The following is a 25,739-nucleotide window of genomic DNA, read 5'->3' on the forward strand; positions in this document are numbered from 1 at the left end:
ATTGGTCCACATTGAGGTTAAAAGGGTCCAAAATTAAATTTTGTTTGAGTTCATCAAAAATTGAATATTTGGGATTCTTTGATATGCTGAATCTAACCATGTATTAAGATTTTGGATTTTCGACCATAATATGTAAATTAAAAAAAAAGGGTCTTAGACCACATTCATTCTGTATCAGAAACCTATCCTGTGTCAAATATCTAATCACACTCGAAATTCAGAGCTGTATCAAGCTTGAATGTTGTGTCCCTTTTTGCCCCAACTTTTCATGATTCGACCTCTGTGGTCGTATCAAGCTGTGTCTGGAGCATTTTATTTTTTTATAAAAAGTTATAGATTTATTTTTCATATGTTTCATTTTTTATAAATCCACGCAATTGAGTAACTTTTCAACAGGTAAATTTCGCGCAAGTGTAATGCACAAAGGTGGATTTTTTTCGTGCAAATGAAGGACTAATTCTCGCAAGCGTAGCGAGCCGCAGATTAGAACCAATTATCAGCCTTTTCATTTCTATAAGTGTTAATAACATGACCCTGTAGGGTGTTCATTTTGCAATAGCATTGCAGAGCAATTTAAATTTACAATTTACTTAAACACTGCAATAAAATGTATTTTTTTCAAAGTTTTGATTATTTATTGAAACAATGCTTGAAAATTAACAAGCTATAAGATATCATAAGATATTGACGTCATCTATTGACGTGAGCTCCCTTTCATGTTTCATAAATTTTAGAGTTTCAATTTGCAAGAAACTTTGGTCAATTGTTTTTATCTATTGACATAAGCTACTAGATTTTACGGTTCCGAGAAATGGGGTTTTAATCACTAAAAAGGGGGATTTTCCAGTTTTCAGACAATAACTCAAAAATGCTTTCAGCAGTTCTCATGAAACTTTGGTGAATTGTTAATATCTATTGATGTAATCTCCCCTTCGATTTTTAGAAATTATGTTTCCGAGTTATGGTTTTATTCATTATAAATAAGGGGGATTTTCCAGTTTTTGAACAATACCTTTAATACCATTAAACTTTGGTGCCTGGTTTATATCAATTAAGATAACCTCCCTTTTGTTTTTCATGAATTTCTGATATGACATTGAGAAGTTATTTATCTTTGTTCTTCGAAAACATGACAGGCGTATCATGCGATCATGATGCAACTGTTTGTTTTAGGTGGAGGAAGCTAAAGTGCCCGCAGAAAACCTCCGACCTTCGATAGGAAAACTGACAATCCAAGTAAATTAAGATTGGAGTCGAGTGCACCTGCACGACGAGGTTTGAACTCACAACCTCGGTGTTTACCGGCTAGTGATTGTCAGTAGTAGAACTACTTAGACCACTTGGCCACCGAGGCCCATGCCTGAACAAAATGTACATCAAATAGAACTCAACAAATTGTTTACAAATGTATAACAATCGACAAGTAAAACAAAGTCAAATGAACTGAAAAGAAATAGAAATTCAAAAGTGAGGTTCAGAAAATGAAATTTAATTAATTATAGTGTTAGTTTGCAAAAGAAATAAAAAAGAAAAATATTTCAAGTAAAATGAAATCTAATAAGAATTGTAAAATTCATAAGTTAAAGTTAAAATTAAAAAGTAAATGCAATAGACCACTTTCACCGGAAAAGTTCGTCAATTTTTTTGTTCCTGTGTGATGTCATTTACCAGATAAAGACGATCGCTTGTATTCTAGTTCTATTAAAGTTCCTTTTGTGCCTTTGTGATGTCATTTACCAGATAAAGGGGATCGCTTGTATTCTAGTTCTATTACAGTTCGTTTTGTCCCTGTGTGATGTCATTTACCAGATAAAGGGGATCGCTTGTATTCTAGTTCTATTAAAGTTCGTTTTTTTCCTGTGTGATGTCATTTACCAGATAGCGGGGATTGCCTGTATTCTAGTTCTATTAAAGTTCGTTTTTTTCCTGTGTGATGTCATTTACCAGATAGAGGGGATTGCCTGTATTCTAGTTCTATTAAAGTTCGTTTTTTTCCTGTGTGATGTCATTTACCAGATAAAGGGGATCGCCTGTATTCTAGTTCTAGTAAAGTTCCTTTTGTTCCTGGGTGATGTCATTTACCAGATAAAGGAGATCGCTTGTATTCTAGTTCTATTAAAGTTCGTTTTGTCCCTGTGTGATGTCATTTACCAGATAAAGGGGATCGCTTGTATTCTAGTTCTATTAAAGTTCCTTTTGTGCCTTTGTGATGTCATTTATCAGATAAAGGGGATCTCTTGTATTCTAGTTCTATTAAAGTTCGTTTTGTCCCTGTGTGATGTCATTTACCAGATAAAGGGGATCGCCTGTATTCTAGTTCTATTAAAGTTCGTTTTGTTCCTGTGTGATGTCATTTACCAGATAAATGGGATCGCCTGTATTCTAGTTTTATTAAAGTTCGTTTGTGCCTGTGTGATGTCATTTACCAGATAAAGGGGATTGCCTGTATTCTAGTTCTATTAAAGTTCGTTTTTTTCCTGTGTGGTGTCAATTACCAGATAAAGGGGATCGCCTGTATTCTAGTTCTAGTAAAGTTCCTTTTGTTCCTGTGTGATGTCATTTACCAGATAAAGGGGATCGCTTGTATTCTAGTTCTATTAAAGTTCGTTTTGTCCCTGTGTGATGTCATTTACCAGATAAAGGGGATCGCTTGTATTCTAGTTCTATTAAAGTTCCTTTTGTGCCTTTGTGATGTCATTTACCAGATAAAGGAGATCGCCTGTATTCTAGTTCTATTAAAGTTCGTTTTGTCCCTGTGTGATGTCATTTACCAGATAAAGGGGATCGCCTGTATTCTAGTTCTATTAAAGTTCGTTTTGTGCCTTTGTGATGTCATTTACCAGATAGAGGGGATCGCCTGTATTCTAGTTCTATTAAAGTTCATGAAGCGACTGTAATCGTCATTATGCAGGATATGTTCCTTAAGTACCTAATTACAATTCCCATACATCAACAGTGCTGATTATTGTTTATAAGAATTTAATTTGCCGCGTAATAAGTGCAATATAGCATTATCATTGTTTAGGCCATGTGAGCTTTTCTTATCACTTGGCGTCCGTCGTCGTTGTCGTCTGTCGTTGTTAACAATTTTTCAAACATCTTCTCCTCTGAAACTACTGAATGGATTTGAATGAAACTTAGCATGATTGTTCCTTAGATTATCCTGCACAAAGTGTGTGCTTAGATTTTTGATCTGTCAAAAAACATGGCCGCCGTTACTTAAATGTGACCAGGTGGAATAAGGCTCAGATAAATTATGCAGAACGTTCATATATTTTAATAAATATAATATATAATAGAATCGAAGGCAACGACAGATCTGAAATATACAGATAATGACAAATAAATACAACTTTACATATAAATGCATATGAATATATCATGTTGTAGCAAATAATGTATATTATGTTTAATAACACAATTGCAAATAAATATTAATGCAAAACACAGTTAAATGACCACTCTGAATGTAAACAATTTGTTAATCAATGCTAATGAAAACTGTTCACTAAAGTAAGTTGACCATACTACTATATAAAACACTATATAACATTGAAAGTTAATTACAGGTAAAAAGAATATATAAAGTTTGAAATACAATTAGCAAAGTAAATGAAACTAAATAAAATATTTAAGTCAAAAACATTTAACCATAAACTAATTTGAAAAACCCTTAAATGTAAATACCTTGTAATGCTGGCTACGGCTCTTAATGTTGTTTCTGGTGTTTCTTATTCTGCATTGACAATATAGTAAAAAAGTACAATATATATAGTCAAAAGGTGAACTGTTTAACTAGATAGAACCAGATAAAACAACTATTAAGTAAGGTAGTTTGTCCAATAGCCAGTGGTGAGTAAATATCAAAGAGCCCAAATAGAGTATTTTGGATTCATTGAACCATATAATACAAAATATGTTCAATATAGTAAGATCATTACAATATAGGGTAAAATAGATATAATAGATATAATCTAAGTACAAAATTGGGAATAATATCAAATAGATAATATGTATATAAATGAACTTGTCCACATACTCCCCAGCTAAGTATTAATCGTCTCGATAATGCAAATATCTATATCCACATACTCCCTTTACTATCATAATAAGTATCACAAAAAATAAGTGACAAAAATAGGACAAAAAAAAATTAGAGACATAAATAAGACACACAAAAATAAGGCATAACTATGTACAACAAATGTCATCAATGAATTTACTTAGAAAAAATAGAATTTGGAAGTCTATTTGGATTTGTATGTTTCCCTGCAGTTGTTCTTGTTGTTCGTCTTGGTATAAACATATCATCTGAACTGTCGGATTCACCGCCGTTATCATCCACAGTTTGTTGCATATTACATTTAATGACATCACGACGGTTCAAAGTTCTAGAAACACCAGCGCCATCATTAGGTTCTACAGTGACGGTATTTTCTGACAAACGCACTACACGAAAAATAGTCGAGCTCCAAGTGTCTTGTATCTTGTTTCTTCCATGTACACCCCGGTTTCTAATATAAACTTTGTCATCGACACAAATTTCAGGATTGAAACGTTTCTCATCATGTTTAGTCTTGCGGTATTCAGCACGATCTTTTGTCTGCTCCCCAGCTTTTTCGTAAGCATATCGTAAACGATTCTGATGCGCAATAATCCATTCATCTAATGATTGATCAGTTTCATCAGTCTGATTTGTTCCAAGTAAAAAGTCAATTGGCAATTTAGGACTACGACCAAACAATAAATAATAAGGACTATAACCTGTTGTTGAGTTCTGTGACACATTGTACGAAAAGACTAATTCCGGTCAATACTTTGGCCAATGTTTCTTCCTATCTGGAGAAAGTGATTTCAGAAGATTGTGTAGTGTTCTATTAAAGCGTTCACATTGTGCGTTTCCTTCGGGATGATAAGGTGTAGTTCGAGATCTACTAATTTGGTACAGTTTACAAAGCTGACAGATAACATCAGATTCAAAGTTCCGACCTTGATCGGAGTGTAGACGTTCTGGTACTCCATAAACACTAAACCATTCAGTCAACAATACATTCGCAACAGTGTCTGCTTTCTGATCTTTCGTAGGTACTGCACGAGTAAACTTTGTAAAAATATCGGTCATAACTAATACATTTTCTTTTCCGTGTGCTGATTCAAGAACAGTAAAGTCAATTGCAAGTATTTGTAACGGTCTGTTAGCTATCAAATGGCCCATTGCTGGTCTTATGGCAGGTTGTGGCATCTTTGAAACAATGCAACGTTCACATGATTTACAATAATCCTTGATCTGTCTAAACATTCCCGGCCAATAACACCTGATTCTAATATTGCAGAATGTGCGCTCAATTCCTTGATGACCTAATTTATCATGACAGTTCTTCAATACTTTGTCCCGTAAAACGGCTGGTAAAATTAATTGCTTCAAGTGTCCCTCATTTGGATCAATGATTACCCTGTAAACTAAACCATCTTCTACTTCAATACGGTCCCACTGACGTAATAATGTTACTAACGGCCTTTCAAATTTCCGTTGCTCCGATCTCAATGGTTTACGTTTAGTGTTCCATATTTCAATAAATTTACCAATCACTGTATCTCGTTTCTGTAAATCTTTAATCTCCTGTCTATCTAAAGTAGGTAGTGTCACGAATGATTCCTCTGTATAAACTGATTTCTGTGGCACAGACTGTATATTTGCTGCTAAGTCATTTGGTACAACAGTTCCTGCAGCAAAAGTTTGAAATAAATTTTTAACATCCTCAGATTTCGAAAGTTCAATTTTATCATGCATACGGGATAGTGCGTCGGCATTGGTATTATGTTTAGCTTGTCTATATTTTACCTCAAAATTGAAAACGGCTAATTTCGACAACCATCTTTGTTCATGTGCACTTAGTTTCGATGTTTGTAAATAACACAATGGATTATTGTCTGTAAAAACTGTAAATTTGGATCCAAGTAAATAATCTCTAAACTTTTCTGTAATAGCCCAAGTTAAAGCTAGGAGTTCTAATTTTCTGGAACTATAGTTATCCATATTGCGCTCATTTGGCCTTAATGCACGACTAGCATACGCAACAACACGCAATTTTCCATCGACAAATTGTGACAAAACAGCACCTAATCCTTGCATACTTGCGTCAGTTTCCAAAATAAACGGTTCATCAAACTTCGCATAACTTAATATTGGAGCAGTAACTAAGTGTTCTTTCAGAGTATCAAAAGCAGTCTGACAATCAGTAGTCCAATCCTTACCAAATAATTTTCGTGGATGAGGTGTAAACTTTTGAGCTAATTTGTGTAAAGGTCCTGCAATTTTAATAAATCCCTGTGTAAATCGACGGTAATATCCTGCTAAACCCAAAAAAGACTTTAACTTCTTAACGGTTGTAGGTATTTCAAAATCTTGAACTGCACTGATTTTATCTGGATCTGTATGAATTCCTTCATCTGAAACGACGTGGCCCAAATAGCGAACTTCTCGTTTTAAAAAAATGACATTTGGAAGGCTTCAGTTTTAAACCATGTTCTCGTAATCTCTTGAAAACAACTTCTAAACGCTTCAAATGTTCTTCAATATTTGCAGAATACACAATAATGTCATCTAAAAAAACTAACAAAATGTTAAAAATTTCATCTCGAAAGCAATGTTGCATCAAACGTTGAAATGTTGCAGGTGCGTTGCATAATCCGAACGGCATTCGTAGATATTCGTAAAGTCCAAACGGTGTTGTAAAAGCAGTTTTCTCTATATCATCTTCATGCATCGCCACGACATTGTAACCACTAGTTAAATCCATTGTTGAAAACAATTTAGCTCCACTCAAAGCATCAAAGGATTCCTCAACACGAGGTAATGGGTAAGCATCTTTGTAAGACTTCTGGTTCATTTTTCTAAAGTCCACGCACATGCGCAGAGAATTGTCTTTCTTCCTCACTAGTACAATAGGTGAAGCGTACGGACTTGTGCTTTCACGAATAATCTTGTTTTCAACAAGCTTCTGTATATGTTGCTTGACCTCTTCATACTGATTAGGCGGAATTCGTCTATACGGTTGAACAATTGGTACATCATCTACTGTGCGAATTTTATGTTTTACTGTCTTTGTATATCCAACATCAGTATCACTTTTCGAAAAAATGTCACTATAGTTATAAAATAATGTTTTTATTTCATCTCTCTGCTTGCTTGTTGTTGACAAATGGCTAATATCTACAGGCATTTCAAAATCTTCAATCTTTGACAAATTCACATCAGTTTCTGCACAATAAGCAATATCATGAATATAAATTTCCTCTGTATGACCTGTTCGTATAAATTCAACATGTCCTTTATCATGGGCTTCTACATCACCTTTCAATAAAATACCAACTCTAGTTCTTGGAGCAAGCCATATATCATCATCTCCAATATTAGCAACTCTAAAAGTTAATCGTCCATTTCGAACAGTAACAAACGTATTTACAACAATAAAAGAAGAAGGCAAGTGTCCACTTGTGTGTAAAGGTTCAACCACAGCATCATACAATCTTGGTAAATTCGGCACAGTTCCATTTAAAATAATCACAGAATTCGCAGGAATACGAACTGGCGAACTAGAACAAAGTTTAATAAATCCAATAGTATTACAATGTTCGTTTTTGTCACAAGCTTTAAAAAGTTCTCTAAGTTTAAAATTTTCGGCTATTTCAGTAACTTGTTCTGAATACTGGTTCCCATAATCTTCTTGCAAAAGTTTTTTACATAAGCTAATAACATTCATTCCCAAAAGTCCAGGGACATTTTCTTTTCTCATACGGGTATAACTATCAATAGGATCCTTCACAATCAAAACACCTCTGTTTGGCAAACGTTGGCCCATAATATCAATATCAACTTCAACATATCCTATATACGGTATACAAGTTCCATTTGCACCTTTCAGATTAAACGTAATATCAGTTTGTAGATCAGTACACCTCTTCAGAAAACGGTTATAAAATGACTCTGTAACTGTTGTAACAGTTGACCCAGTATCTACTAGACAGTTAACTTTAAATCCCGCAACGTAAGCACTAACGATTGGACATTTACCCACTAAACGATCAGCTTGAATTGAGTCCATATGGTTATCATCTACAATGGGACTCTTCACAGTAGACTCTACCCGTTTCCCGACTTCTTGGAATTAACAACTGGACAATCTGCAATCTTGTGACCTGGCTCATTACATCCAAAACATAACAAAGTGCGTCGTTGTGACTCAAACCTATTGTATCTACTGTTATAATTAGTCGACTGTTGCTTTGTATTAACGATCTTTGTTAATGTTTCAATCTGTTCACTTTGTTTCTGTACAATACCCAATAATTGGTTGAATTTATCAGATTGTTCACTACTACTGTCAGTTTTATCCTTACTAGCGCAAACATCAGCTGTTGGTTCTTCCGGTACAGTATCGGTTGTTTCGCTTTTCATCTTTGTGTTGTATCTTTTATCTTTATATTCTTCCTCCTCAGACCACATAATAGCTTCTTCACGTAAATCCAAAAATGGTATATGAGATTGTGCACGAACTATTTGTTTCAGATGTTTTCTTAAGAAACTGTCTTGTACATTTTGTGAAAATTGGTCGCACAATGTTTTCTCTTTATTAGGCATCCAAGTAGAATCTTTATTTGTAATCTTACTCATTAAATCCATTAACACATACGAATATTCCCTGAGTGATTCATTTGGCTTTTGCACACGATCTAAAAAATTCTTCTGTAGTTTAGTAATGTTATCCTTTACACCAAATGCATCTTGTAAAATTTCTAAAATTTGATCTGGACTTTGTCGAACTAGATGAGAACGGTATTTCACTTCATCTTTAGCAGAACCTTCAAGTTGTAAATATATAAAATCCGCTCGTTCTTGACGGGACATCTCACGTGCATGTAAGACAGTATTTACATCTTCAATCCAATCTTCAACTTGAAAATTATATCCAGTAAACTTTGGAACTTTTCTGTCTTTCTGCACATATACAACATTCTTTTCGTTCGATGGTGTCTTTTTCACTTCATTTTCAACACTAGGTTTCCAAGATAGTTCTTTAATTCTATTCTGTAACTCAGTCACTTGCTTTTGTAAAGACTTACAAGTAGGATTACTTGCCATTATGAACTTTCAAAACTATTGAAAATTACCACAAAAATATATACAAAAATTGCAAAAATACACAATATATAACTCCACTCTATATTCACAAAAAATGAATCAATGCATAAATATAATCCAGTATGAATAATACACATAATCCAAAATGAATAAAACACATAATCCAGATTGAAAAAATAATAAACATATTTCATCATATGTCACCATGTATCACAATATCACATATATTCCAAATACAGAAAACAGTTACTTCATTGGTAAACGGTTTCGGCACTGTTATACATCTCCGTCAATGTTCGTCTTCAATCGTAAACTCCGACAATGTTCGGTTAAGTCCGTATATATTCCAATACCACAAATCATCTCCGTCACTGGTCGGCTCCTTCCGTGGATTTCCGGTCTGGTAGAAACTCCGTCAAAGTTTGTTCATCTCCGTGGATAGCCCGATGACACACACATCAGCTTCGTAAAATGTTCGGCTTCCTCCGTGGATACACCTCTCAGCCGTCAGATGGAATGCCAGCAGTCATTGCCTTCTGGTTTGTCGACGACGCCATTTGTGACCAGGTGGAATAAGGCTCAGATAAATTATGCAGAACGTTCATATATTTTAATAAATATAATATATAATAGAATCGAAGGCAACGACAGATCTGAAATATACAGATAATGACAAATAAATACAACTTTACATATAAATGCATATGAATATATCATGTTGTAGCAAATAATGTATATTATGTTTAATAACACAATTGCAAATAAATATTAATGCAAAACACAGTTAAATGACCACTCTGAATGTAAACAATTTGTTAATCAATGCTAATGAAAACTGTTCACTAAAGTAAGTTGACCATACTACTATATAAAACACTATATAACATTGAAAGTTAATTACAGGTAAAAAGAATATATAAAGTTTGAAATACAATTAGCAAAGTAAATGAAACTAAATAAAATATTTAAGTCAAAAACATTTAACCATAAACTAATTTGAAAAACCCTTAAATGTAAATACCTTGTAATGCTGGCTACGGCTCTTAATGTTGTTTCTGGTGTTTCTTATTCTGCATTGACAATATAGTAAAAAAGTACAATATATATAGTCAAAAGGTGAACTGTTTAACTAGATAGAACCAGATAAAACAACTATTAAGTAAGGTAGTTTGTCCAATAGCCAGTGGTGAGTAAATATCAAAGAGCCCAAATAGAGTATTTTGGATTCATTGAACCATATAATACAAAATATGTTCAATATAGTAAGATCATTACAATATAGGGTAAAATAGATATAATAGATATAATCTAAGTACAAAATTGGGAATAATATCAAATAGATAATATGTATATAAATGAACTTGTCCACATAAAATAGAACATAGGGGTCAAATGCAGTTTTTGGCTTATATCTCAAAAACGAAAGCATTTAGAGCTAATCTGACGGAATTAAAATGTTCATTAGGTCAAGATCTATCAGCCCTGAAATTTTCAGATGAATCAAACAAACCATTGTTGGGTTGCTGCCACTTAATTGGTAATTTTAAGGAAATTTTGCAGTTTTTGGTCATTATCTTGAATATTATTATAGATAAAGATAAACTGTAAACAGCAAAAATGATCAGCAAAGTAAGATCTACAAATAAGTCAATTTGACCAAAATTGTCAATTGACCTCTTAAGGGGTTATTGCCCTTTAAAGACTTTTTTCACAATTTGTTCATCATGTTGACTTACTATAAAAAATCTTCTCCTTTGAAACTGCTGTATCAATTTCAGCCAAACTTAGGCTAAATGAGTTTCAGAGGTATTACCTTAACCTTTTTCCCCTTAAATACATAGGCTATAATAAAACAAAACAATATATTCATATTGCCGATAACCCAGACAGCTAGAAATTTTCACGTGACTAAATTAGAAAATTCATACGCATCGTTAATACAAATGTTTCCCGCTATTCTTTGAAACGCGGGAAAATGTAAGTATTACCTTAACCTTTTTCCCCTTGAATACATAGGCTATAATAAAACAAAACAATATATTCATATTGCCGATAACCCAGACAGCTTGAAGGACACCGGATTTTAATTAGTTGAAAATACAATTCATAAGCATAAATACATAAATAAATCAATACAATTATAGATGATTACTGGATTCTGATATATGACATACATGAGGTATATTTAGTTAAATACCAAATAATAGTAAAGGCTCTTTCATCAACGATCCCGCCGGCCAGGAAAAAACCAACCAAAACGAGTTATCTCGGGTCAAACTACATTAAATACCAAATATGTAGTGGAAAAAAGTTGGAAACCTGCATCCAAACCCTGTGCTCGGAAGACCGTCTCCAGAGGTATACTTGGACAGTATATACAAAATTTGAGTTACAATTATTCGTTACAAAAAACACTAACCATGATCAGAAACATGAATTAAACTAAATTGTTACATATCTGAAATATGTAAAAATAAACTTGACACTACGACTGTTGGGTAGAAAGTGAATGCTTTCGAAATATTTTCCCGCACATGAAAATTTTCACGTGACTAAATTAGAAAATTCATACGCATCGTTAATACAAATGTTTCCCGCTAATCTTTGAAACGCGGGAAAATGTAATTTCAGAGTATCTAGTATAAATTTTATATTTCATTTCCTTGTATGTCAAGAAACATAGCTCCTATGGCTAAAATAGAACATAGGAGAAAATGATTTTTTTTTTGGCTTTTGAAGAGAATAGGACGATTTAAAGAACATTGAAATAAATTGAAAAGCCAAAATAATCATTGATGAGAGATTAAACAAAAAAAAATCAGGTGAGCGATTCAGGCTCTTGAGAGCCTTTTGTTTCCTGTGTGATGTCATTTACCAGATAAAGGGGATTGCCTGTATTCTAGTTCTATTAAAGTTAGTTTTGTTCCTGTGTGATGTCATTTACCAGATAAAGGTGATCGCCTGTATTCTAGTTCTATTAAAGTTCGTTTTGTGCCTTAGTCCTATAATATAAGACTCTGGAGGTTCATATCATTTACATTCAACGTTTTTTATCGGATATTTTTTTTTTACTATCAATGTTGTACCCCAGAGTCTTATAAAATTTGTCATTTTTTCTCGTAGCAAAAATTTAAATTAATAATTCACTGCCAAAACAAATAAAATGATTAGGAACAACCTAAATATGAATGAAAGTAACTTCTTACCGTATTAATTGTTAAAAATAATGTTCCTAATCCATCACTTTTATCCTGAGTTGACAAACAATTTTTTTCACGCCATTTTATTTCAAATATATGTGCCGATTCTTTATTTTAAGGATTTCGTGAACGAAACGAATTTGACGATAATATTTAGAACCAGTATAGAACAACGTACGAAAACACGACCAATTGTAATGGTGTCGTGCAATTATTGAGATAACCATAAAAAGTGCTGGGAGATTACGAATGGGGTTAACAGAATAGAGAACAATCGGCAAAAAAAACATACATTAAGAATAAAAAAATATGGCACGGTTCTATTTTTAACAGATTAGTAAAAAAATATGTTTAAACATTAATTATAGTTCTAACTTATTCATTAAGCGAGTCAGTTCGTACCCAATAACTGTCCAATTTTGCCGACTTTCAAATGCAAATTCGCGAGTTCACTGAATCACATAACGGGGGCGGGGGACAAACCAGTCGTCTTTCACAAAAAGTTCTCTACTCCAAGTTGTTTATTGAGCACCAACAGAAATTATGGGCGAGTTGTGAGAGCGGCGAGGTTATGAATGTCTTTGAAAATATGAGTTCATGTAACGGAGGCGTGCGAGCCAAATTCACAAAATAAATGTTCTCTAGTCAATAGAACGGGCGATGCGATGAATTTCTTTCAAAATACGAGTTCAAATGTTCATGAAATCTGCTAGCTGCTAACGGTATGAAGTTGCAATGTTCCATGAAAGTGCACCAATGTGAGAGCGAGCGTGGCAATACAGGATTTTCCAAGTACGGCTTCATAAAACAGAGGTGAGCTATTCACATTCACCAAATGTTCTTTAGTAAGTTGTTAAGCATCACAAGATATTAATTTCAATTTGTGAGAGCGGGCCATACATGTCCTTCAAAATATAAGTTTATACAACGGAGTGAGCAAGCCAGTTATCTTGTCCAAGCTGTTAAGAATGAACATAAATCAATTGCGAGTCGTGAGAGCGGGGGAGGCGATGATCCTTTAAAATACGAGTTCATACAACAGTGAGCGAGCCAATTATCATTCACCAAAAGTTCTCTTGTCCAAGTTGTTAAGCATCAGTAGAAGTTAATTTCTAGTTGTGAGGGCGGATGAGTAGATAAATATCTTTCAAAATACGAGTTCCAACAACGGGGGTGAGCGAGCCAATTCTCATTCACCAAACGTTTTCTTGTATATATCAATAGAAATAAATAACAGCTGGCGAGGCAATATTTGTATTGCAAAAATCGAGTTGTTACAAAGAATAATAGCAAGTTGTTAGAGAAGAAAGTTCTAGAAAGAATCAATCTATGTAGTATAACGTAATCAGAGATCAATATTTTAATTAGATTGAGAAAGAATGCAATTTAAATCTCTGGGTGTTTTTAGAAACTCGTCCACTACATTTGCTCCTTTCTCGACAAGTACAGTTTTTTAAACACTCTGAACAACATTTACAAGAAGGACACCGACAGTGCTGAAAATCGCATCCTTCGTCTTTCTTTGTATCTGATTTATCTTCTATGAAGTTGTCTACGGTCAACGCATTTACAATTTAACATCTGATACAAGTGCTAGTGCAGTTTATGATATCGCTTATATATTGCCGGTGGCTTTAAGCGACAAAGTAAAGCTATCATGATAAAATAAAACTGAATCCATCCCTAGCGCATCTGTCAGCTTATTGCCAATATAATAGGACAACACTGATTTTGGACATTTGAGACTTTTCATCCATGTATGTTGATCTCGCAATTTTACCTTTGTTTTGTTGTGTGATGTCTCATTGAAGGGCTTAAAGTATTATTATTGTTTGAATATGACAAGAAGAAAATAAGTTTTTTTGGAAATAGTACATGAAGTCGTTTAAAATTATAAATAAGAAAAAGAAAGGGAAAAGTGGCCGCCAGATTAACAGCACAAGAAACATGAAAGATATTGTAATGCATAAATTCAAATTTATAAAATTATTGGTTTGCGTAATTTGTGTAATATTCATATCATTTGAATCACTTTTTAACATGTTACACACTACTTATAGAATCACATTTTACAGTTTATTTATTTACATTTGACCCCAGACTGCTTATTACCGGTGAGCTATCTTGTATTATTTTAATTTTAGTTTCTTGTGTACAATTTGGAAATTAGTATGGCGTTCATTATCACTGAACTAGTATATATTTGTTTAGGGGCCAGCTGAAGGACGCCTCCGGGTGCGGGAATTTCTCGCTACATTGAAGACCTGTTGGTTTTTTTTATTTGGTCGGGTTGTTGTCTCTTTGACACATTCCCCATTTCCATTCTCAATTTTATTAAATGTATAACTAGATATACATATATATTGAATTAATATGTGAATCTTTTTACAAAGCTTAGGTAGCAAGTCGACCAAAGCTTTACTCTACAAGCATTATGCAATTAGCCCTAATCAAAATTGCAAGGAGATGTGGTATAGAAGCCGATGAGACAAAATAATGTTACATTAACAAGAGTTTAAAATGAAATTGATGTAAGCAGTTTATACCACATGGCCTTCCGCGAGAGGAAAAAAACCGCTGTCAATGCAAATCTCCAACATGAAAAAAAATCTGTAAAGTAAGTAAATCGAGAAAGCCGACTGCCTTATTCGTGTATGTAATAATAGTCACCATTTCCAGCTTTGACCATTATTTTCATTACACAGGTTTTTTTTCCTTCAATAACTCTTTGTAGAAATTATCACCGTGTAATTCCTGTTATCATCGGGACAAAGCATTCATTTATACAACCATCCTTTACCTTTTTATGAATACTAAATGGACGCCTCTTAAGGGTTTGGAAAGATTTGATGGTAAGCTTCCTTTTCTATTGATGACGAAATAAAAATTCAACATTCATAATCATCTTAAAGTCAAAACAAAATTCGTTTTCCAATGAATATTCTGGAATATGTACAACTGATTAACATTCGGAAAGACCTGCGGAACTTCTCGTACTTGATCCGCTTGACAATTTGAAATAAGGGGGGACAGTTTGAAAAGTGGTTAAAAAAAAGGATATAAATCCAACATATGATAAGGTAAGACATTTTATTTATTATTTGAGATGTTCACTTGAAAGGATAGTGACATAAGTAAACTTAAAACTTCCGTAAACATTGTCAAATTGTCGTTCAAAATTCCCACAAAAAATCGTTGGGAATCCACTACGAGAAAATGGATACTTGTTATAAGACTCTGGGGTTCAACATTGATAGTAAAAAAAAAATATCCGATAAAAAACGTTGAATGTAAATGATATGAACCTCCAGAGTCTTATATTATAGGACTAGCTTGTATTCTAGTTCTATTAAAGTTCGTTTTGTTCCTGTGTGATGTCATTTACCAGATAAAGGGGATTGCCTGTATTCTAGTTCTATTAAAGTTCGTATGTGCCTGTGTGATGTCATTTACCAGATAAAGGGGATCGCCTGTATTCTAGTTCTGTTAAAGTTCGTTTTTTTCCTGTGTGATGTCATTTACCAGATAAAGGGGATCGCTTGTAGTCTAGTTCTATTAAAGTTCGTTTTGTTCCTGTGTGATGTCATTTACCAGATAAAGGGGATCGCTTGTATTCTAGTTCTATTAAAGTTCTTTTTGTTCCTGTGTGATGTCATTTACCAGATAAAGGGGATCGCCTGTATTCTAGTTCTGTTAAAGTTCGTTTTTTTCCTGTGTGATGTCATTTACCAGATAAAGGGGATCGCTTGTATTCTAGTTCTATTAAAGTTCGTTTTGTTCCTGTGTGATGTCATTTACCAGATAAAGGGGATTGCCTGTATTCTAGTTCTATTAAAGTTTGTATGTGCCTGTGTGATGTCATTTACCAGATAAAGGGGATCGCCTGTATTCTAGTTCTGTTAAAGTTCGTTTTTTCCTGTGTGATGTCATTCACCAGATAAAGGGGATCGCTTGTATTCTAGTTCTATTAAAGTTCGTTTTGTTCCTGTGTGATGTCATTTACTAGATAGAGGGGATCGCCTGTATTCTAGTTCTATTAAAGTTTGTTTTGTTCCTGTGTGATGTCATTTACCAGATACAGGGGATCGCCTGTATTCTAGTTATATTAAAGTTCGTTTTGTCCCTGTGTGATGTCATTTACCAGATAAAGGGGATTGCCTGTATTCTAGTTCTATTAAAGTTCGTTTTGTGCCTGTGTGATGTCATTTACCAGATAAAGGGGTTGCCTGAATTCTAGTTATATTAAAGTTCGTTTTGTTCCTGTGTGATGTCATTTACCAGATAAAGGGGATCGCCTGTATTCTAGTTCTATTAAAGTTCGTTTTGTCCCTGTGTGATGTCATTTACCAGATCAAGGGGATCGCCTGTAATCTAGTTCTATTAAAGTTCGTTTTGTTCCTGTGTGATGTCATTTACCAGATAGAGGGGATCGCCTGTATTCTAGTTCTATTAAAGTTCGTTTTGTGCCTGTGTGATGTCATTTACCAGATAAAGGGGATCGCCTGTATTCTAGTTCTATTAAAGTTCGTTTTGTGCCTGTGTGATGTCATTTACCAGATAAAGGGGATCGCTTGTATTCTAGTTCTATTAAAGTTCGTTTTGTTCCTGTGTGATGTCATTTACCAGATAAAGGGGATTGCCTGTATTCTAGTTCTATTAAAGTTCGTATGTGCCTGTGTGATGTCATTTACCAGATAATGGGGATCGCCTGTATTCTAGTTCTGTTAAAGTTCGTTTTTTTCCTGTGTGATGTCATTCACCAGATAAAGGGGATCGCTTGTATTCTAGTTCTATTAAAGTTCGTTTTGTTCCTGTGTGATGTCATTTACTAGATAGAGGGGATCGCCTGTATTCTAGTTCTATTAAAGTTTGTTTTGTTCCTGTGTGATGTCATTTACCAGATACAGGGGATCGCCTGTATTCTAGTTATATTAAAGTTCGTTTTGTCCCTGTGTGATGTCATTTACCAGATAAAGGGGATTGCCTGTATTCTAGTTCTATTAAAGTTCGTTTTGTGCCTGTGTGATGTCATTTACCAGATAAAGGGGATTGCCTGTATTCTAGTTATATTAAAGTTCGTTTTGTTCCTGTGTGATGTCATTTACCAGATACAGGGGATCGCCTGTATTCTAGTTCTATTAAAGTTCGTTTTGTCCCTGTGTGATGTCATTTACCAGATCAAGGGGATCGCCTGTAATCTAGTTCTATTAAAGTTCGTTTTGTTCCTGTGTGATGTCATTTACCAGATAGAGGGGATCGCCTGTATTCTAGTTCTATTAAAGTTCGTTTTGTGCCTGTGTAATGTCATTTACCAGATAAAGGGGATCGCCTGTATTCTAGTTCTATTAAAGTTCGTTTTGTGCCTGTGTGATGTCATTTACCAGATAGAGGGGATCGCCTGTATTCTAGTTCTATTAAAGTTCGTATGTGCCTGTGTGATGTCATTTACCAGATAAAGGGGATCGCCTGTATTCTAGTTCTGTTAAAGTTCGTTTTTTTCCTGTGTGATGTCATTCACCAGATAAAGGGGATCGCTTGTATTCTAGTTCTATTAAAGTTCGTTTTGTTCCTGTGTGATGTCATTTACTAGATAGAGGGGATCGCCTGTATTCTAGTTCTATTAAAGTTTGTTTTGTTCCTGTGTGATGTCATTTACCAGATACAGGGGATCGCCTGTATTCTAGTTATATTAAAGTTCGTTTTGTCCCTGTGTGATGTCATTTACCAGATAAAGGGGATTGCCTGTATTCTAGTTCTATTAAAGTTCGTTTTGTGCCTGTGTGATGTCATTTACCAGATAAAGGGGATTGCCTGTATTCTAGTTATATTAAAGTTCGTTTTGTTCCTGTGTGATGTCATTTACCAGATAAAGGGGATCGCCTGTATTCTAGTTCTATTAAAGTTCGTTTTGTCCCTGTGTGATGTCATTTACCAGATCAAGGGGATCGCCTGTAATCTAGTTATATTAAAGTTCGTTTTGTTCCTGCGTGATGTCATTTACCAGATAGAGGGGATCGCCTGTATTCTAGTTCTATTAAAGTTCGTTTTGTGCCTGTGTGATGTCATTTACCAGATAAAGGGGATCGCCTGTATTCTAGTTCTATTAAAGTTCGTTTTGTGCCTGTGTGATGTCATTTACCAGATAAAGGGGATCGCTTGTATTCTAGTTCTATTAAAGTTCGTTTTGTGCCTGTGTGATGTCATTTACCAGATAAAGGGGATCGCTTGTATTCTAGTTCTATTAAAGTTCGTTTTGTGCCTGTGTGATGTCATTTACCAGATAAAGGGGATTACCTGTATTCTAGTTATATTAAAGTTCGTTTTGTTCCTGTGTGATGTCATTTACCAGATAAAGGGGATCGCCTGTATTCTAGATCTATTACAGTTCGTTTTTACCCTGTGTGATGTCATTTACCAGATAAAGGGGATGGCCTGTATTCTATTTCTATTAAAGTTCGTTTTTACCCTGTGTGATGTCATTTACCAGATAAAGGGGATCGCCTGTATTCTAGTTCTATTAAAGTTGTTTTGTGCCTGTGTGATGTCATTCACCAGATAAAGGTGATCGCCTGTATTCTAGTTCTGTTAAAGATCGTTTTGTTCCTGTGTGATGTCATTTACCAGATAGAGGGGATCGCCTGTATTCTAGTTCTGTTAATGTTCGTTTTGACCCTGTGTGATGTCATTTACCAGATAAAGGGGATTGCCTGTATTCTAGTTCTATTAAAGTTCATTTTGTTCCTGTGTGATGTCATTTACCAGATAAAGGGGATTGCCTGTATTCTAGTTCTTATAAAGTTCGTTTTTTGCCTGTGTGATGTCATTTACCAGATAAAGGGGATCGCCTGTATTCTAGTTCTATTAAAGTTCATTTTGTTCCTGTATGATGTCATTTACCAGATAAAGGGGATTGCCTGTAATCTAGTTCTATTAAAGTTCGTTTTGTGCCTGTTTGATGTCATTTACCAGATAAAGGGGATCGCCTGTATTCTAGTTCTATTAAAGTTCGTTTTGTGCCTGTGTGATGTCATTTACCAGATAAATGGGATTACCTGTATTCTAGTTATATTAAAGTTCGTTTTGTTCCTGTGTGATGTCATTTACCAGATAAAGGGGATCGCCTGTATTCTAGATCTATTACAGTTCGTTTTGACCCTGTGTGATGTCATTTACCAGATAAAGGGGATTGCCTGTATTCTATTTCTATTAAAGTTCGTTTTGTTCCTGTGTGATGTCATTTAGCAGATAAAGGGGATCGCCTGTATTCTAGTTCTATTAAAGTTGTTTTGTGCCTGTGTGATGTCATTTACCAGATAAAGGTGATCGCCTGTATTCTAGTTCTGTTAAAGTTCGTTTTGTTCCTGTGTGATGTCATTTACCAGATAGAGGGGATCGCCTGTATTCTAGTTCTGTTAATGTTCGTTTTTTTCCTGTGTGATGTCATTTACCAGATAAAGGGGATTGCCTGTATTCTAGTTCTTATAAAGTTCGTTTTTTGCCTGTGTGATGTCATTTACCAGATAAAGGGGATCGCCTGTATTCTAGTTCTATTAAAGTTCATTTTGTTCCTGTATGATGTCATTTACCAGATAAAGGGGATTGCCTGTAATCTAGTTCTATTAAAGTTCGTTTTGTGCCTGTTTGATGTCATTTACCAGATAAAGGGGATCGCCTGTATTCTAGTTCTATTAAAGTTCGTTTTGTGCCTGTGTGATGTCATTTACCAGATAAATGGGATTACCTGTATTCTAGTTATATTAAAGTTCGTTTTGTTCCTGTGTGATGTCATTTACCAGATAAAGGGGATCGCCTGTATTCTAGATCTATTACAGTTCGTTTTGACCCTGTGTGATGTCATTTACCAGATAAAGGGGATTGCCTGTATTCTATTTCTATTAAAGTTCGTTTTGTTCCTGTGTGATGTCATTTAGCAGATAAAGGGGATCGCCTGTATTCTAGTTCTATTAAAGTTGTTTTGTGCCTGTGTGATGTCATTTACCAGATAAAGGTGATCGCCTGTATTCTAGTTCTGTTAAAGTTCGTTTTGTTCCTGTGTGATGTCATTTACCAGATAGAGGGGATCGCCTGTATTCTAGTTCTGTTAATGTTCGTTTTTTTCCTGTGTGATGTCATTTACCAGATAAAGGGGATCGCCTGTATTCTAGCTCTATTAAAGTTCATTTTGTTCCTGTATGATGTCATTTACCAGATAAAGGGGATTGCCTGTAATCTAGTTCTATTAAAGTTCGTTTTGTGCCTGTGTGATGTCATTTACCAGATAAAGGGGATTGCCTGTATTCTAGTTCTATTAAAGTTCGTTTTGTCCCTGTGTGATGTCATTTACCAGATAAAGGGGATCGCTTGTATTCTAGTTCTATTAAAGTTCATTTTGTTCCTGTATGATGTCATTTACCAGATAAAGGGGATTGCCTGTAATCTAGTTCTATTAAAGTTCGTTTTGTGCCTGTGTGATGTCATTTACCAGATAAAGGGGATCGCCTGTATTCTAGTTCTATTAAAGTTCGTTTTGTTCCTGTGTGATGTCATTTACCAGATAAAGGGGATCGCTTGTATTCTAGTTCTATTAAAGTTCGTTTTGTTCCTGTGTGATGTCATTTACATGATAGAGGGGATCGCCTGTATTCTAGTTCTATTAAAGTTCGTTTTGTCCCTGTGTGATGTCATTTACCAGATAGAGGGGATCGCTTGTATTCTAGTTCTATTAAAGTTCGTTTTGTTCCTGTGTGATGTCATTTACAAGATAGAGGGGATCACCTGTATTCTAGTTCTATTAAAGTTCGTTTTGTTCCTGTGTGATGTCATTTACCAGATAAAGGGGATCGCCTGTATTCTAGTTCTATTAAAGTTCATTTTGTTCCTGTGTGATGTCATTTACCAGATAGAGGGGATCGCCTGTATTCTAGTTCTATTAAAGTTCGTTTTGTTCCTGTGTGATGTCATTTACCAGATGGAGGGGATCGCCTGTATTCTAGTTCTATTAAAGTTTGTTTTGTTCCTGTGTGATGTCATTTACCAGATAGAGGGGATCGCCTGTATTCTAGTTCTATTAAAGTTCATTTAGTTCCTGTGTGATGTCATTTACTAGATAGAGGGGATCGCCTGTATTCTAGTTCTATTAAAGTTCGTTTTGTGCCTGTGTGATGTCATTTACCAGATAGAGGGGATCGCATGTATTCTAGTTCTTATAAAGTTCGTTTTGTTCCTGTGTGATGTCATTTACCAGATAGAGGGGATTGCCTGTATTCTAGTTCTATTAAAGTTCGTTTTGTCCCTGTGTGATGTCATTTACCAGATAAAGGAGATCGCCTGTATTCTAGTTCTATTCTAGTTCGTTTTGTGCCTGTGTGATGTCATTTACCAGATAAAGGGGATCGCCTGTATTCTAGTTCTATTAAAGTTCGTTTTGTGGCTTTGTGATGTCATTTACCAGATAAAGGGGATCGCCTGTATTCTAGTTCTATTAAAGTTCGTTTTGTCCCTGTGTGATGTCATTTACCAGATAAAGGGGATCGCCTGTATTCTAGTTCTATTAAAGTTCGTTTTGTGCCTTTGTGATGTCATTTACCAGATAGAGGGGATCGCCTGTATTCTAGTTCTATTAAAGTTCATGAAGCGACTGTAATCGTCATTATGCAGGATATGTTCCTTAAGTACCTTATTACAATTCCCATACATCAACAGTGCTGATTATTGTTTATAAGAATTTAATTTGCCGCGTAATAAGTGCAATATAGCATTATCATTTTTTCAACCAATTGTTCAACATAGGAACAGAAGAAAAATAAAAAAAAATGATTCTCTAATAGTTGTGGCCTGTTATCTATCTAAGAGATATATCTTTATCACGCTGCTAGGAGTAAGATACGAAAACGTAATACAAAAACTGATTTCATTTGATTGGCTTATCCAGCATCATATGACGATATCTATTTTTTAACATGAATTAAATTTTTATGTTTATTTGCAGATTATTATTGACCTGTGGCAGCTGGTATTAACGCCTGGATGACACCCTTTGAAATAAGCTGAAGTTGCAATTGGAGTTATATGAAGGATAATTTGTAGTTGTTGGCAGTTTCAGAACTAGAACCAACAGACTTCTGTTTGGGACTTTGGGTACTTAATCATACTCGGTATATATATAGTTCTGATGTATAGGTGTGTCTCTTTTTGGACATTCACTAAATCAAGTCTTTTTATAAGTAATAAATAATATCTTATTAGCGTTGATGGCAAGAGCAAATAGATAAAAACATTTCAATGCAACAGCTAGACAGACATTATTTCCAGTGGTTTATCATGTGAAAGGGGAGATAATCAAGTTATAAAAAAGAAAATGTGGTATGATTGCCAATGAGACAACTGTCAACAAGAGACCAAAATGACACAGACATTAACAACTATAGGTCACTGTACGGCCTTCAACAATAAGCAAAGCACATACTGCATAGTCAGCTATAAAGGCCCTGATAAGACAATATAAAACAATTCAAACGAGAAAACTAATGGCCTTATTTATATAAAAAAAAATATGAAAAAAAAATATGTAACACTTTCTTCAATATACTGTGTTCACTATTTGTATGTCCATGTACCTTTGTGGTGGTCTAACATGGTAAAGGGGAGATAATAAAATCAACTGTCTTTAGTGAACGTATGTCTGTATGCCTTGTCAACCCTTTACTTCTTCGCAGATGATGAATACATTAACTTTTACACAGTGGAGGAAAAGTATGGCCTAAATCAAGGGTTAAATATTAGTCAAATAATTTAAACTAAATATATATATTTAAAATGTGTTCTTTTTTGCAGGATATAATGGAAGATTGGGATAAGGTAAGATTTTTTTTTTAAAGTTCAATGGTCAAGTGACCTATTTGTGTCTATAAACTGTACAGAAAGGTACATGTCTGAAGTTCATTGTATTCATAGAGGGAAAATAGAAGAAAATCAAGATGACAAGAGTTATACGAATGTTACTGGATACAATTGAAAGCAGCAAACCTGATACATTATACAGCATCCAAAGTTTTTTTTTATTCTTGAACTGGCTTCAGGTCAGTTGTTGTCACTGCATTTGAAAAGTAAACTGTAAATGTGAACATCATAAGTAGATTAACTAAAACTATAAAAAGTAGTTTGTTAATTTGTAAATTAAAATATGTTCATTGTTACACACATGTCACTATAATTACCAATATACTTACTTAAATTTGAATTATTACATGTATCATACATTATTATGTGCAGGAGAGAAATGCTTAAGCTTTGTTTTACTTACAGAGACTTTGTACAGCTGCTGAGGAGGGAAATATTAAAGATGTGGAATCATCTTTACAGAATGGAGCTAATTTGGAAAATACAAGTCTTGGTGTAAGTGAAGTTAAAATATTTGAAACATACAGGTATTTACTTATAACAGTACAAACAAGGTCAATGATATATATAAATCACCCTTGTTCATTGTTGTTTGTTCTGAGTGATTCGTTGTCCATCATATATAAATCACCCTTGTTTGTTCTGAGTGATTCGTTGTCCATCATATACTGAGCCAAAAAAGTTTAGCAACAAAAATGTGAAATTTTATTTTATTACAAAATCATAACAACATATAATTTTAATAATAAAAAAATGGAATTATGATATGTCCGAAGTAACGTAAATGTTGATCACTCACATTCATTAGGATTTTCTTTGTATGGAGCGGGGGAGGGTCAAAATGTGTAAATGAGTATAGTGTTTCTCAAAATCAATTTCTCAGCCATGCCCTAAGGGCACCAATGAAGGATTGGCAGGCACACCAGTAGCTTCCCTTAGTCAATGTACTACTTTTGAAGCTGGAAAAAACTTGTCACGTGTTGACGTAAAGCAAAGGAAGCACTCCTCCCTTGACGATAGTTTATTTTTGTCTACGAGATATCAACCTATCCTGAGCAGTTGTTATTTGTCGATATCTGTTTGTTAGTCTCTAAACTGTTGTCCTGTGCACATTAAATCGAGCCATGACGTCAGCAACCCTCATTGCGGCATCAACCATTCCAAGAACTTTCTGACTGTCATTTTCGGGGAGGCCTGGTTACACCCCATGCAATTTTTTCAAAGGTGTTTTTGTTTTTCTTACCAATGTTGTGTTTCTGAACGTTAATGAAAAAGAAATTTTTAACATCGTTTTAAAAGTACAGGTACAGAAGGTAAAACATCATTTACACGTGCAAAGCTGAAATGGCGCGAAATCAATCAGCAGGAAAAAAGTACGACTGTTTTAAATTACAGGTAAAACTAAGGATTATATCAATGATGTTTAAATAATTTTTTCCAAAAACAACAAAAAAAAATTATAAATAAAAAGTGTTGCTAAACTTTTTTGGCTCAGTATATATTAATCACCCTTGTTTTTTTCTGAGTGATTTGTTGTTAAACACTATGAATATTGGTTATTACATGTATATTTGTATTTTACATTAGAAGTAAGAAACATTGTTACACAACAACAGTACACTTAACTCCTTTTTTTAAACAAAATATTAGAAATTTATTAACAAAACATGGATGTAAGTCACACCTAACAACCACAGAAAATAGGGGATAAAATACCAGGGAGGCATTCAAATTACATAAGTAGAAGTAGAATAGCATGGCAGAAAAAAATATATTAAAAGACAAAATAACAGTTCCTAAAACACTTCACAGGGTACCAAGAACAGACATGAAATATGTCATTACACTTTTATGTTATTGGGTTACTGTCTCGAAACTTCAAAATAAGATACAGTAAAATCTCATTATCATGATTAAGTTGAAGTTGAAGGGACTGGACAAAAGTATTTGATTTATCTGACGTTAGAACAATCCAAGTTCGAATGTGTCATCATCAATTTAGAATGCATGAAATACTGTGTATGAGATTTGTGTAAATTAAATATTTTGAATAGTGTGCCTTTTTTTTACATGACAATTTGTTATTATGTATTTAAGCTCCATCTTCTTTTTTTATCCTTCATGATAATTGAACACACAAGTACAGATACAAAACATTCACAAACAAAATCCATAAACAAACATTTGACAAAGGGCAGTCACTATAAATTATGGAATCACTTTTATTAAAAACAAAATCCCAAAAGATCACTGATGAGGGTTGTCTGCTTTGCATTCAATAATTGTAAATTTGTCATAATTGTGTTAAACCCTATAATTATTGCAATTAAGGTGGTATACATAACAATACAGGGAGACAACTCTATAAAAATCAGCTGAACGTTTTAATCACGTTCTATTGTTAAGGAATATTAAGTTTCTCAATGATCAAAATTAGTGTTTGTCAAACTGCTATATATCCAATGATTTTTCTGAAAAAGTGTGTAGTACAAGTTTTA

At 34.2% G+C, this 25,739-nt stretch overlaps 1 long non-coding RNA gene across 1 annotated transcript in view; it reads left to right on the forward strand.

The window, feature by feature from the left end:
• Positions 1–23,737, forward strand: part of LOC134683432 (uncharacterized) — a 32,792-nt gene extending 9,055 nt beyond the window's left edge. The window contains exons 2-4 of the long non-coding RNA XR_010101023.1: positions 22,331–22,496; positions 23,176–23,199; positions 23,647–23,737. This is a non-coding gene — a long non-coding RNA (uncharacterized LOC134683432). The remainder of the gene's footprint in view (positions 1–22,330; positions 22,497–23,175; positions 23,200–23,646) is intronic.
• The last annotated feature ends 2,002 nt before the right edge of the window (positions 23,738–25,739 follow it).

The sequence above is a fragment of the Mytilus trossulus genome, chromosome 9 (assembly GCF_036588685.1).
Source record: "Mytilus trossulus isolate FHL-02 chromosome 9, PNRI_Mtr1.1.1.hap1, whole genome shotgun sequence".
Lineage (NCBI taxonomy): Eukaryota > Metazoa > Mollusca > Bivalvia > Mytilida > Mytilidae > Mytilus > Mytilus trossulus.